Source organism: Haemaphysalis longicornis, unplaced genomic scaffold (genome assembly GCF_048455015.1).
Source record: "Haemaphysalis longicornis isolate Haplotype H1 unplaced genomic scaffold, Haemaphysalis longicornis Haplotype H1 scaffold_1, whole genome shotgun sequence".
NCBI lineage: Eukaryota > Metazoa > Arthropoda > Arachnida > Ixodida > Ixodidae > Haemaphysalis > Haemaphysalis longicornis.
Genome location: NW_027526203.1, coordinates 285721734 through 285734508, shown reverse-complemented (window position 1 = coordinate 285734508; position 12775 = coordinate 285721734).

Below are 12775 nucleotides of genomic sequence, written 5' to 3'. Positions count from 1 at the left end.
GTTAGAATCGGGGGCGCGTTAGAATCGGGTAATTATGGTATGCGTTGCGCCGCCATTTTGGTTCGCTCGCTCGCCGCCGCAGCAAGTCATTGTAACAAAACCGCACCGTAATTATCTCCACAACGCGGTTTACTGGCGAAGTTTGAACCATCGTATCTGTATCGCGTTGCTGCGTCTTGTGGGAAACAAAAAGAACAGCGCGTTGAGCACTTCGACCCAATAGGGGCGGCACGGGATCGTTCAAAGGGTGTCTCCACCCTGTACAGCGGTCTGTTCTCGAGGTATCCTACGGAGGGCATCGGGCCGCCGCCGCTGCAGCGCGCGTTAAGCCGTGCGCGGCAGAACTTGCGTACGTGTTTGGTGGCACTTTTCTGGATAGAAACGGAATGTTGGTAGTTGTGCTTTCAATTGTGGCTACAAAACGAAGCCGTCAGGATTGCAGCCCTTGCAGGGAAGCCGTATGCGGCCGAACGCACGCTCAAAACTGCCGACTGCTATCTGTGCTTGATTTTTTAGTCCCCACGAGCCCTGCTAACACCGCAAGGAGCGTCTGCTACGCGCCGCACTCCCCTCCGACCGCTTCGCCGGCTGCCCGATGATGATGATGATTAGTGGCTTTCCCTTTGAATCGGGGCGTCGGTTGTCAGCAACCGACTTGCCTGTTTTATTACGTTTACTTGCCCTACTCCCAGCTAACCTAAAGATTTGCTTCCTCCTTCCCATCTCTCCCTCTTTTCTGTTTTAAACTCATCGCTCCCACCCCCCTTTTTTTCTCCCCTCGCTGTTCTAAATTCTCGTCCGCATGATTACTCCGCCTGCGTACCCATCCCTTCCCTACTTTTCCTCCACCACCACTCCAGTCGCCTCTTCGTTACCTCTATGGCCTTGAAGTTGAGGTTCCCCCTCGCCCCAAATCCCAAAGCCTCCGCCAGCGTCGTTTCCCCCTCACCCCGCGGTGGCCGTATCTCTGTGCAGCTCCTGACAATATGGTCTATAGTTTCCCGATCACTGCCGCAACATGCACACGTTTCATCCTGCTGCCTGTAGCTACCCGTGTATGCCCGGTTTCTCAGGCACCCTGCCCGTGCCTCGAAGAGCAACGCACTGCCTCTCGTATTGCCATAGAATCCCTCCTTAATTTCCCGTTTCTCTGCCCTATAAGTCTCCAGGGTTTTTTTTTGCTTCCATTCTCTGTGCCCACTTCGTCGTCTCTGCTGCATTTATCTGCTTTTTAACTGTTGTGTAAACCCCGCTTTCCCCTACCGACTTTCCGTACCGCTTGGTCGGCTGTCTGGTCCTCCGTCTCCACCGCGTGTCCACGCTCCTCAAATACAGGTACTTAAACACCCTCGCGGCCCATTTTTCGTCCTCCATGTCACGAAGTCGCTCCTCAAACTTTATCTTGCTCTGCGCCTCCCTCGCCTCGAAAGACGACCAGCCCATATCCCCTTGTACCGCTTCATTTGTAGTTTTACTGTGGGCCCCTAGGGCCAATCTGCCTACCGCCTTCTGATTTACTTCCAGGCCTGCTTGGGTCTCTGGCTTCATGCACAGAACCGAATTAGCGAAAGGTAATCCTGGTACCATGACCCCTTTCCAGACTCCCCTTACCACCTCGTATTTGCTGTATCCCCAGAGGGCTCTATGCTTCATTATAGCCGCGTTCCGTCTTCCTTTCGTCTTAAGGTGAGCCTCATGCGCCTGCGTGTAATCTTCGCTGTTGTTCAGCCATACTCCTAAATATTTATACTCTTTCACCAATGGTATTTCTACTTGCTGCACTGATACTGTTTTGTGCTCCTCGCCGTCATTAAAGACCATGATCCCCGATTTTTCTCTGCTAAAGGATAGCCCTAGGTGCGTCGCTTCTTCCCCGCATATATCCATCAAGCCCTGCATACTTACCCGGTTGTCCGCCATCAACAATATGTCGTCGGCATACATTAGTCCCAGAACCCGTTGTTCCACCACCTGCCCGATCAACGCCAGCGCCGCGGCGCGGCCTCCCTGAGCAGCGTACGAAGCTCTCCCATAGCGTGACGGCGAAGTTTCACGACCAGAAAAGCATTGACGGACTCTGGCGGTACTTACAGGTAGCAACGCAAGACACGCTCCTAGCGTGGACGACGCGTAATCCGCACAAAATAGGAGGCAGCACTACACGTACCACACAATCTGTTGTGTGAGTCGGTATCCAATGGCCATTAGACGTCGTCGCACGGAGAGCCGGCAGCGCATATAAGACGAGCGAGCTGACACGCAGACAGTGATGGAACAAGCACAGGTAATTGAAGGCAAACACACCATAGAGTTTCATAACTCTATGGGACACACTGCACACCGACACAGACGAGCTAACTCAACAAGCGATAAGCGCACATTTTCCGCGCAGCCTTAGCACGTCGAGAAAACCAGTACGTTTGAAACAGAAGCTGCCGCCGCGACACCAACTCTCATTGGTCTAAACAATCACGCGACCCGTGGCTGTCTGCAAATAAATGCCTACAAAGAAAGACAAGTTGACGTTGAGGCAGGGAACGATACGGAGGGTGCATCTGGCTGCCGCCTTTACCACCCCACTCTTCTTTCCCTAGCACTCTGTGCTTATTGGGTGGCCGGAATCAATACAAACACACAAAAATGCGGGAGGTCACTGCTCTTTTTGTTCCCCTCTCCTGAACGACAGCACTCGAAGCGCAGGCAGCCGTTAGGCGGTGGCTCTTACAGCCGCGCGAGATTAGCAAACTTAGCGGAGCTTTTCATGCGAATTTAACCGGGTCAGTGTCGCGCGTATCTGCACGTGTATAGTGTGTGAAAGCCTGTGAAGGAATTATAACTCTGTCGCCTTCAGCGTCTACTGTGTGGGACTATGTTCAGTGGGGGAGACAAAATTTTGCACCTGTCGAGGGACCAGTACACCGACGCGAATGCAGTTTCTTACCAAACTGGAATTTCATTCGAACGCCGAGAACTAAACAACGTTGGATACTTCGCTCCTCTGTTTCTTCTTTTATTAACTTTTCTCGTGCAACAGTTGTACAGATTCTCATAGCCATGGTAAGACTGACCGAGTGCGGCAGCTCTCGTAGAGGGTCGGCTGAATGTTAGGTAAGTGGAGTTTTAGTTCGGACAAAACGCTGTAAAACAGCTAGCGAAATCTTCTCGAAAAATGTGTACCGTTGGGCTAATTCTTTCAGATCAACATACACTCAAAAGTGCTCCCTAGAATTGGATAAATGGCTAAATATCGTTCTCCAGAAATATAAGGTACGTCTCCGGCTATGTGAAAAAATTCCCCCGCATTTCCCCGAGGGGGAGAATGTGAAAGTGCGAATGCACGGTTGTCGGCCCGCTTGCGGCGCTTGCGCTCGGCCCCCGCAGCCCACCGCCTCGCCGCCTTCTCTTCCATCTCTTCCATCGGGTTTGTAGTATCACGTGTACACCACGCAGTTATCAAGCCGCTATAACGCCGCTGAGTCGCCAACGCACGCCGCTGACGACGTAGTTTGAATGCGTTAAAGATATAAGGCGCGTCACTAACACTGATATCAGCGTCGCGTCTGTGGCTTGGTCGGTAGAGCGTCGCGCTGCGGCCGCAAAGTCCTCGGATCGAAACCTGGCGCCGGATGCTGTTTCTTTTTTAAATATAGAGGAGCACTGCGGACGCCGCCGCCGCCGCCGGCGGTGGATGGTTTGGGGTCGCTTATAAAGTGCATTCGCACTTAAAAGCCTGTGTCGTCTGCTTTGTTTCCCCTCTATTCAGTTTCTCGTTGGCGCCGCTAGGGGCTCCACTCTAAAATCTCCTCCCCAATAGGGGCGTACGGATGGGCCAGGGTGCGCGCCGGAGTGATACTAGTAGCGCCGCGCGCGGAGGAAAATCGCCCTAGAGCGGCGTACGCGTACCGGGCTGCCGTGCGGCCGGAGCTGGTTTCGCCCGCTCTTGTCGAATGTCTTGGCGCTCAGGGGCTAAGTACAGTCAGTACAGTGATGAGCTCGCATAGGGTGAACACGGGAGCGCGTGGCCGCCGCTACTATCAGAGCAGCCTACTGTGGGATGCGCCGTGCGTATCAAACGAGGCTATGCTATCAGCGCGCGCATCGCGTCGTCGGAGCGTCGTCTGCTACCTTCATCTTGCTTGTAGCAATGGGGCAAGCGGCCGCTGTATCAATAACTGGGTACTGCAATCCGCAAGAAAAAGGTTGAGTGGACGGTTATTCGTTCATTAGCTTGAATGCAATGCAATCGGTTCGTCACATCCAAATCGCAAGCTTGCTTCAGACTCGAAGAAAAGATGACGCTTGTTTTAGCAGCACTATATTTTGTAAGTGATTGCCCCAGAAACCGAAGGAACACCTGCGCACAATGTTTATTAAAAATAAATTGAGAGCTTGAAGTGAGATTGCGCGCTACAACCTCGATTCAATTTACGGTGGAAAAGCACCTTTGTGATTTTTATTAGGCATGTTCATACAAAGATCGATGATTCGAGGTACAGAGCGGGACACCATTAGCACACGACGCGCAACTGCAGAAAACGAGCAGACGCTCCGATGACACAATGCGCGCGTGAAAGGAAATTCTGGCTCGACACGCACAGCGCATGAGTGATGCCAGAGTCCTTCAATGCCTTTCTGGCCATGAAACTTTACCGTCACGCTATGGGAGAGCTTCGTTCGCTGCCACGCCGCGGCGCTGGTGTTGATCGGGGGGCAGCCAGGGGCGTGGTCAGAGCGCGTTTGGCAGTGAACGGACCACGGAGTAAGATAAAACAGACTATCGCCGCTTTATCAGCAGTGCGATTTCGCTTTACGTGTCGTGGGCCGCTCAAATGGACTTGTCATTTTGTGAGTGGCGAAAAAATTTGGTGCGAACGAGCATGCTGCTACTGCATTCTGCCTGCCGGTCAGGCTACAGAGCAGCGGCGGCCTCCCGATGCCCTCCGATCTGCGGTAGCGCCTCTCGCGGTAGCCTTTGTCCCCGTACGAAACTTGGCCGGGAGTTTCATTACCAGAGAAGCATTGAAGGACTCTGGTGATGCTTTGCGCAGCCCACGGTAGGCTGCTCTGATAGTAGCGGCGGCCACGCGCTCCCGTGTTCACCCTTAGCGAGCTCACCGCTGTACACAAAGATGGGGATACTAAATTGACTTCTCGCATGCACATCTGCGGTCATACACGGTCCCTAGCCTCGGGGACGTGCTCTTGCAACGCGGGAATTACCGGCCGCTGTAAGCATGCCGCGGCTGTGTGCGCCTACGTGAATCAGGCAACTGACCAGACGTGCACAAGCAGACCCCAGCAGTGGGGAAAACCATCGAAAAAAACTCCCAAGCATTTCCCCGAGGGTGAACATGGTTAAGTACGAATGCACGGGGTGATGCTATGAGGGGGAGTAACGTTAAAATCCGTTTGCATTCGCCCGTGAGCGCGCGCGAGCCGACCCACGGAGGTCTGGCAGTTTATCGCTGCATATATAGGGGGGTACGCCGCGCCGAGCCAGGTGGCTGAGAGAGGAGGCGAGCGCAAGGGGAGAGGGACAGCGGCGCACGGCAGCTGCAGCCGAGCGAGGGGGAGAGGAGAGAGTGTGACGTCACGGTGGAGAGAGAGGCGCGCGGCAGCTGCTGGGGAGAGGAGGCGCGCTGTGACGTCATACTATGACGTCACGGCGCGAGGAGCGGTGCGGGGAGCGGCGCGCAGCCACGGCGAGGAGGCGGAGCGAGCGCGGTCACGTGGTGAAGTGACGTCACCGCGCCGTTGCTACCGACGCTCCTCTCCGCTCCACGCCGTTGCTAGGGAGAGGAGGACTGCGGACGCCGCCGCCGCCGGCGGTGGAAGGTTTGGGGTCGCTTATAAAGTGCATTCGCACTTAAAAACCAAAGCGGGACGTGAACAAGAGCATCGCGGACCTGTTCCCAGGTATTTGATTAGGAATGCAACTATGCCTGGTGCGCATTGAGCAAGCAAAATATTTGTCTTTTATTCAATTTCCTTCGCATGCGTGGTAGCGCAGCGGTACAGTGGGACGTGAGGCAATTTCCTTCTTTGCATGCTTATAGGCATGCATCCAACTGAGCATACAGTACCGTAAACTTCTATAATTGATATAACGAAATAATGGATATAACGAAGCAATTACGGCTCCCCTTAAATTTTGTTATAACAAGGTTTGAGTGCAGTACCGTTTTCTTCCACATTATCAGTTCCTTTACTGCACAAGCAACTTCGTGTGTGCCTTGAGCGACATTTTAAAAAGCGGCTAGAAACGGTCGCTCGAGTGCACCACACCACATTGCGACCGAAGCCACCGCCATGTTGCCGCCGCCGGCCGCGCAGCGGCGTCCGCGCGCCTGTGGCGTGCACGGCGCGTTTTCGCGAGCAGAAAACAACAGCGTGGCCGTTCCTGGAGAAAGAGTGGCAAAGAGCAAAGAGAGAGAGCCCGTACATCGCCGTCGCTTGCTCGCCCGGCAATCAGGCGCCTCGCCGGTTTGTTCATGTCATCCGCCGGGCCGCGCAGGTCTCTTCGTAACGGCCCAATTTTTTCCCATTGCAAACAATGCAATTTCGCCAGGACATCTCAGAAATTCGTACCACCCAGAATCGTATCATCGAGATTCCACTGTATATGTAATTAGCATGCTCAGATTACTCTTGCAAGCCTAAACACATCATGTCTCTACGAAGACCAAAATGCATTCACTAGGTCCACTTTTCACGGAGTGCAATCATATTATTAGAAGTGTCCGAGTTACTAGTTACTAACAGAACTTCCACTTATGAACAAGCTGCTGTGAAAAGCACATATAGCGAACTTAAGTAATGGATGTAACTTGTTTGAAATGAAGTGGGGACCTAGCAAAATGTTTATGTGGTCAATAGCGCAGATTTTCCACTCACGATTGGGACCATATTTTTGTGCATGAAACCTCATCGTGCATTTACAAAAATAAATACTACGGTATGCATTAAATTCTCTCCACTGTGTGGTGTTCATTAGTAAGACTGGACCGGAAGAAAATTTCCCTACAAAAACATGGAGAGAGGTATAGGGTGAGCAGCCACATGTCAAAGTATTGGGTTTGATTTCTGGAATATGAATCTACATGTGATTTTATAATGCAAATATCTTTAAAGGAGCCATGAAGAGAAAATGCAAGTTGGTTTTATTCGAAAGATTTCGTGTTTTATAGTGCCCCCAGCGCTTGTCCGGATACAAACGGTGCTTTATTCACTGAGAAATTAAACAATTTAGGTTAAAATTTTGATTTTCCCGCTAAATCGTGCGTTTTCGTGCTCCCAAATGACATCATAGGAACCGACCGCTCTGCAGCCTAGAGTACCTTCATTCACGCATCCGCCGTACAGGGTAAAGACACGTATACGCTGGCGCCGCCATTTTCGGTTGCTCGCTCGCCGCCGAAGCAAGTCATTGTGTCAAAACCGCGCTAAAATTATCGCCGCAACGCGGTTTACTGAAGAAGTTTGAATCATATTGTCTGTTTCGCGTTGCTAGGTCTCGTGGGAAACGAAAAGAATAACGCGTTGAGCCCGTTGGCCCAATTGCGGCGGCACGGGACCGTTCAAAGGTTGTCTCCACCCTGTACAGCGGTGTTGGTTTGTTCCCGCGTTTCTTTACGTTCCGTAACCTAGATGGCGCCACCATACCGTGGCAAGCGTTTGGTTTGTTTTTGCCCGCATTTAAACCTGGCTTGTTTTTGTTCTGGGAGAAAATATTCGTTCCCTGAAACAGTGCTCGCTCGACAAATGGGCTCACGTAAGACACCGTTGCTTGCGTCAATCGGCCAGTGTCGTCTGAGACAACCCCAAGCCCCGTAGTGCTGTGCAGCTAAACCAAGCATGCTGTGCGCAGTACGAACAGCAGAACGCATCAGTACTTCTATGTTTACATGCGCTTTCGTAACTTCCACTGTTTGTCCCATCATTCTTATTGCTTTGTAAAGAATGTGCCCTAAATTTAAGCGCAAATCGCTCGTTCGTCTAGTTGGTAAGCTCTACCTAATTTGCGTCTGCTTCTGCCAGCCTCCGCCAATCGCAGAGCTGAGCTCATGTGACATCATAGGTTCTGTTGCGGGAAATGAGCTGGTGGGTCGCATGACGATTCCCGTTGTTCCTAATTATGTAGCTTATTTGAGCGAAGTTTACGTTAAAAGTGGTGTCAGTATGATTCTAACGAGGCAATCTTTTGAATGAACCAAACTTGTGTTTTCTCTTCATGGCTCCTTTAAGGGAAAACTGGGGTGTCAGTCGGTGAATGCATTGCTGCAGTTTCACAAAAGAACTTGGGATATAAAAATTGAGGGCTCGGTCATCACTGCTTTATTTGTCCTCTCACGTGCTTCATTACCCTCGCCGCTTAACCAGTGCATTGTGCGTGTGTGCAGTTATTTATTCAATCGCTGATTTTTTTGGTAGCATGCAAAATTCGTCAACATCCTCTTGTAATATATGTCCCTAGATACCATCCTCCGAGGAATTCCACAAGCAGCATTTTGAGCTTGGCACTTTTGTTAAAATTTTGCTTGCTCACACTTCTAGAAGCATTTTAAAATGAAACGTTGATGCAGGCAACTATGCCGTTTTAAACAACGTAACGAATAACGTTACGCTTTTTACACCAAGCAGACGCGTACTGTAAGTACCGTAAAATCTCGATCATACGAATCTCGTGGGACCGCGAAAAATATTCGTATCACCCGAAATTCGTATGAACCAACACAGACCAAAAAATTGAGCACTAAAAGTTTTCGTTTATTTCTTTTCTTACTTTCGCGTGAAGAAATCCGTGACGTTTCTCAACTTTTTTTTTAACCTCCATGTCGCCGATATGTCCCTTCTGGTCTCCTCACTCGCGGTGCCCAAGCTCACTACAGGAGCGTTTTTGCACGCGGTTCGTGCGCGTCGGCGTTGCGCGCGCGATATTTTCACGCCCGCGTCGGCGATCCCGCGGCCGCGGCCGCTTGTGCCTTGGTCAGAAAATGACGCGCGACGCGCGTAGCAGTAGGAGGAGCCTGTCGACTTGCACAGATGATGATGATGATTATTATTATTAAAGGCCTCCCTTTTGAATCAGGGTGACGGCATGCGCCATCTAGCCTGCCATATACTAGCCTATCTTAGTAATTTAAATTTAAATTTAGTCAACCATCAACTCGAATTTCTTTTTAATTCTGCGCTGCCGCTACCCCTGGCTGGGATGACACTATCGACTTCCCTGCTTTTTTTCCACTAATACTCTAGCCGCTGCTTAACTCTTTCGCTACCGCGCCTATCAAAATCGATCAATTTGATCGATACTTTTGCGAGCGCCTTTTCATAGCGTTCCAGGCGTTTCTCGAACAAGTAAAGCTGTTCGGAGTTAGATCAGAAAATGGCCTTTCAAAATCAGTTTTGTTTTCATTTTTGCAACGGAAACGTGATTTTTGACACGCTTTTGAATCACCTGGGTGTGGAAAAGGGGCGTGGTCATCGCGCGTCACGGCTACCAACGAAGAATGCGTGCAACTCATAATTACTCTGCACCAGCGCTTGTTTTTCGCTATCAGGGCGTGAATGGGGAACTATAACAAACGATTTTCAATCGTCAGGTTCGCGCTCTGACAGTAATAATCCCAGAAATCGGCTGAAAATATCAAGCAGTGCCTGGTTGCAAAGCTACTTTATGATTTTAGGCAGTTTTATTGCCTTTGCGCAAGTTGTTCTAAGTACTGTGGTAGTTCTACTTACCCCAGGACCATTAGCAAACAGTTTACAACAGTTTCGGTTTCGTTTCTGCATCGCGAAATTCATATTTAGCGCTACTACGCAGTTACCGAACTTCAAGGCTACCTGCCATGGCGCCTGAAGCGTCCGCGACTGATCCTCGAACAAAGCACGCCGCTCCTGATTTCCCCCCACCCTAACCCGATTTCTGCGATAAGAACTTCAGATGCAAGTCAAAAGGTCACACCCAGTCGCCAGATATCTGTTCCGCCGAGGACAGCGCTTCAAACCGGCCTTACACTGCCAGCTGTTCGCCTTCCAGTTTCGTTTCCATGCGAGGATATATCCGGGTGTCTAATGTTGCTGCTTAGTTGAACTGTCTATTCGGACGGAGTCTCTGATAAGTTTTTGTACTGTTTCATTTGAAAAATGTTAGGTAGCGCTGCAATAGAGGAGGCTCGTTGTGCTGATCTTTTTCATCGCGCTCCTGCTACTCGGCCAAAGATCGCAGGGCACGATTCTAGCTCATCGTACCTAATTTTTGCGAGCAAGGCTACAATTGCGAGTAAGAAGATGATAATAAAGCTCAGCTTTATGTTTTGAGAGATAACTGACCGTGAACGACAGCAAGCATCAGCCACGGCGTTCCGTTTTCAACTTCATGCATGTTTTTTTCCGCATCGCGTGCTTGTCCCAAATATTGTGCTCGCTGTAAATGCAAAGTCAGCCATTGACAAGATGTTTTTACGTTATATGGGGGCAAATTGGTGCCTCTGATAACGTCAAACCGCCAGATTTATTCCAGGGAACCACCCGAAATTGCTCATTTTGAATTAGAGGTTGGGCTTCACCGCATGACACGAGCACCGTGCATGCTAACATTTTTTTTTATATCTTAAAAACTGTTCCGCGCAAGTCGACATTTTTTGAGGGTGTGTTTTTGAAATGTTTCCCTACAAAATGCATATTCTAATTTTTTTCTACTACCGGTGGTTTGATATATACAACTCCTTTTTTATCATTTTTTTCGACAACTTGACAAAACTTTTGATTTTGATATTTTTTTTCACAACTATGATATATAAAAACCTTTAAAAAACTGGTGTTATTGGAAAGGCCGTTAAATAATCTGCATTTTGTGCTCCTGCAATTAGTGCCTAAATATTTTTTTAGCAGAAAAAAAAATGTTGTCTTGGACCCCTAAAAATTGGTCAATTTTCTGCGGTAGCGAAAGAGTTAATAATACCTACTGCTGACCAGTTAGAGCATCCATCAACTGCGAAGCCCAGTGCCTCAGGAAGTAGGACTTTCCCCCCAATGCTAGCCGGCTGAACCTTTTGGCATTCTATTACTATGTGGTCGATTGTTTCTTTATCCCTGCCACATCCCACACATGTCTCATCCTGGGACGAATATTTGCTCATGTAAGTTCGAGTTCTCAAGCAGCCAGCCCGCGCCTCAAAGACCAACGCACTACCTTTATTGTTGTCATAAAAGTTCTCTTTCCGGATCTCTTGTTTGCTTGCTTTATAGATTCCCAGTGATCCCTTCTTTTCGATCCTCTCTGACCACATGAGCGTCTCTGTTTCCTTCACTTGCTTTTTAACTGCCCCCCATTGCTTATTCGCCGCGGTCAAATTATATTTAGTCGCCAGCTTTCGCGTCCTCTTCAGCCATTGGGTGTCCACACTTTTAAGGTGCAGGTACCTGTGCACTCTGGCTGCCCAGTTCTTCTCATCTAAATGTCTAGGCTGCTCCTCAAAAAGTATTTTACTTTGCGCTTTCCTCGCCTCAAATGAAGCCCAGCCCAAATCGCCATGTACCGCCTCATTTGTAGTCTTACTGTGAGCTCCCAGTGCTAATCTACCGACTGCCTGTTGGTTAACCTCCAGTCCCGACAGGATATCTGACTTTAAGCATAATACGGCATTAGAGAACGTGAGTGCCGGCACCATTACCGCTTTCCAGATGCCTCGCACTACCTCGTACTTAGTGTATTCCCAAAGTGCTCTATGTTTCATTACTGCTGCGTTTCGTCTCCGTTTCAGTTTGAGGTGTTCTTCATGGGCATTCTGGTAGCCTTTTCCTTCATTAAGCCAGATACCCAAGTATTTGTACTTATTTACGAATGGCATGTCTTCCTGTTGAATCCTTAGTGGTGCTGTATGAGCTTCCTCGTTAAACACCATTACTCCAGATTTCTGTTTGTTAAAATGTAGGCCTAGGTACGTTGCCACATCACCACAAATGTCGGCCAGTTTTTGACTGGTCTTCCGCATTATCTGCCAGCAGCACTATACGTCTGCGTACATCAATCCCGAATCCGTTGCTCCACCAACTCTCCATTGCTTCGGTACGACAAGTAAAAGCCTAATCCACTCTCCTCCAATCGTCTTTCCATTCATCTAATGTAAAGTGTGAACAGCAATGGCAAAGGGGGCACCCCTGTTTTAAACCTCTTCGAATGTACACGGGCTCTGTGCCTGTACGCCCTTCCCATGTAATATGCGCCTTGTTATCCTCATATAATGCCGTTAGCAGCCCTACAAATTCTGACCCAATCCCCTCTTCCAGTATATGCCACAACAATCCCCCATCTACGTTGTCATAGGCTCCCCTTTATGTCCATCCATGTCGCGTGGGCAGCGCCCTCTGGTAGCTGGCCGAATTGCTGGCTTGGCGGCACCCCGCGCCAGACAGTTTCGGGCCTCTCTCTCTCTCTCCTCTCTCTCTCTCTCTCTCTCTCTCTCTCTCTCTCTCTCTCTCTCTCTCTCTCTCTCTCTCTCTCTCTCTCTCTCTCTCCCCACCCCCTTCTCAAAAACCTCATCGCATCGTATCGCGTTTGCTCCGCGGCGTATGGGCGTCAGCTGCGTCTCGGCGAAGTTTCCTCGCACCGCGTTGTACGCTCCTTTTTGTAATATACTTAAATGGGAAAATTGTTGCATAGAACCGATTTAGGCAATCTAGCTTGAATTCGCGGCTTTTGGGGCCGCGGTGAAGATGAAATTCGCCTCGAGGTAGCGTGGTCCACGGTGGGTAAACGATGCGAATCTAAGCT